Source organism: Opisthocomus hoazin, unplaced genomic scaffold, assembly GCF_030867145.1.
Source record: "Opisthocomus hoazin isolate bOpiHoa1 unplaced genomic scaffold, bOpiHoa1.hap1 HAP1_SCAFFOLD_179, whole genome shotgun sequence".
Taxonomy (NCBI): Eukaryota; Metazoa; Chordata; class Aves; order Opisthocomiformes; family Opisthocomidae; genus Opisthocomus; species Opisthocomus hoazin.
In genome coordinates this window covers 15001-17500 of record NW_027448951.1, presented here as the reverse complement: position 1 = coordinate 17500, position 2500 = coordinate 15001, and the positions used below count along the sequence as shown (strand labels likewise).

The window sequence follows — 2500 nt, the reverse complement described above, 5'->3', positions numbered from 1 at the left end:
CGGCCGGACCCGCGAACCTCCCCTCCGACCCGGCACGGCTGCCTCTCGAAGAGGGAGCCGTGGCGGAAGGGGGGGGCGCGAGCACGGTCTCGGCCGCTGGCGCCGCCCGGGGCGGGCGAGGCCCCCCCCCCGGCCGGGTCGCGTCCCGCGCGAGCGGGCGGCCCGAGCCACGTCTCTCCCCCCGGGCGCAGCGCCGGGCTATCGAGGGAAACCCCGGGCCCCGGGGCTAAGGAGGACGAGGTGGTGGCGGCGGATGCCGGGCGCGCCCCCGCGGGCGGACGCTCCCCCGAGGGCGGCAGCCGGGGGAGGCACCCCCGCGGGGCCATGCAGGTCGTTTCCCTCACCCCAGGGCCAGGTACCTAGCGTCCGCGCTTCGGCGGCCCTCCCTCGGCCGAGTCCGGGGGTCAAAGGCCAAAGGAGCCGGGCGGCGGTTTAAAGACTCGAGCGGCACGGCGCGAGCCGCGGGGGGGGCGTCCGCCCCCGCGGGCCGCCGTGCCGGAGAAGGGGGGGCGTCTCGCTGCCCCAACCTGCCCCCCCTCTCCGCGGGCCGGTCTCGGCGGAGAGACCGCGGCGCGGGTCGGCCGCGGCCGACCTGCCCGCCCTCGCAAACGGGGCCACCCGCCGGCCGGAGCGCGGGCTCCGCGCCGGGGGAAAGAAAGGCGCGGCGAGCCCCCGCGGGGGGGGGCGGCCGCCGGGGGGCCGCCCTGCGCCTTTGGACGCTCGCGCTGCGGCCGCGCTCGGGGCGCGCCGCGCTCCCCTCTCCCGCTCCTCGCCCCGCCCTCGGCGCCCAGGGAAAGAAAGGGGGGGGCGAGCCGGCGTGCCGGTCGGTGCCGGTCGTCCGTCGGGTCGTCCGGGAGGGTTCCCCGGCCGCATCCGCTGGCGGCCGTCCCGTCCCGCGTTTCCCCGCCCGTCGCTTCCGTCTCGAGGGCGGGCGCGCGGCGCGGGGGCGTCCCGCTCCGGGTCTTCGCGTGGAAACGGGGAGAGTGGGAGCCGCCCCCCGCGCTCAGCGCCGTCCGCCTTTCCGCTGGGGCCGTGCCGGCGGCCCCAGGGGGCCGAGGCGAGAAGCGGCTGCGGCGGCGGTTTTCGCGGCGGCGGTGGTGGCCGCCGCCGCCGGGCGGGGTGGCCGGGTTCGCCCATCCGGCGCGGGCCGGTGGGCGGCCGCGCGTCGCCGGCTCGCGCTCCAGTGGCCGGCCGCGCTTCCTCCGGCGTCGGTGGAAGGCGGCGTCGGCGCCGAGGTTCGCCGGCGGGGCGAGAGGCGACCGTGGTGGGCGGAGCCGGCTCGTCGCAGCGCGGGCGCAGCCGGGCGTCCGGCTCCCGAGCGAAGGCGGGCAGGCGTCGCGGCCGGGCGTGCCGTAGCCTCCGGGGGGAGGCCGGTCCGAGCCCGGGCGCCTGGGCCGCCCCCGAAGCGCGCCAAGGGTGTGTGTGTGTGTGTTGCGTACGTTTCCCCAGGGTCGGTCGGGAGCGCGGGCTCCCCCGCCCTTTGGCCGCTCGGGGTTTTCCGTTGTTTTCCGTTTCCCCTGTGCTCGTACGGTCAAGCCGAGGCGAGGGCCTCTCCGTCGCGCCGCGTCGCGCCGCCGCGCCGCGCCCCCTCCGCGCGTGCGGAGGGGGGTGGGCGGCGGCGGGGCCGGCGGTCGGTCCGGCCGTCCTCAGAGAAGGGGCCGCTCTCGGCGAGCGGTCCCGGCCCCTCCACGCGCGCGGGGCGGTGCCGAAACCGAGACAACTCTTAGCGGTGGATCACTCGGCTCGTGCGTCGATGAAGAACGCAGCTAGCTGCGAGAATTAATGTGAATTGCAGGACACATTGATCATCGACACTTCGAACGCACTCGCGGCCCCGGGTTCCTCCCGGGGCTACGCCTGTCTGAGCGTCGCTTTACGATCAATCGCCGTCTGCGCCGCCGAGCCCCCCCGCCCCAGCGCGGGGGGGGGGGGGCCGGCGGGCCAGCAGCGGCGCGGCTGGGGTGCCTCGCAGGGCCGCGCGCGCGAGCGCGCGGGCCTTCGTCCCCCTAAATGGAGACTCGGGGAGCGCTCCGAAGCTCCCCGCTCCCGGAGAGCGCCTGCTGGACGGAGCTCGTCCCCGCCGGGCTATCGGCGGTGGGTTTGGGGAAGAGAGAGCGAGAGCGAGCTTCGGGGGAGGGAGGCGCGGGGCGGCGATGGCGCGGGCCTCGCCGCCGGCCTCCCGCGCGGGCGTCTGTCTGCGGGTGGGCACCGCGGGGGTGCCGTGCCGCACTGACGCGCGCGCGTGCGTGCGCCGGTGGGTGGGGGACGGGGGCGGTGGCGGTGGACGCCCCCGTCTGTCCCCCGTCCGCGCCGCCCCTGCCCCGGTTCCTGTCGCCCTCCTCCTCCCCGAGAAAAACCCATCGCCGTGGCCCCGTGCGGGGCCGTCTCCGGGCGCGTCTGACGCGTTGTTCAGGCCGCTCTCCGGGCTGGGGCTTCCTCTTCCGCGAGCCGACCGCCGGCGGCGGCTGCGGCGTGACGCGGCAGCGGCGGCGTGGCGTCG

At 78.6% G+C, this 2500-nt stretch overlaps 1 non-coding gene across 1 annotated transcript; it reads left to right on the top strand.

The window, feature by feature from the left end:
• Window positions 1-1718: 1718 nt before the first annotated feature.
• LOC142359882 (5.8S ribosomal RNA) lies at window positions 1719-1871 on the top strand. The gene has a single exon (XR_012762676.1). It is a non-coding gene; the product is annotated as a 5.8S ribosomal RNA (ribosomal RNA).
• The last annotated feature ends 629 nt before the right edge of the window (window positions 1872-2500 follow it).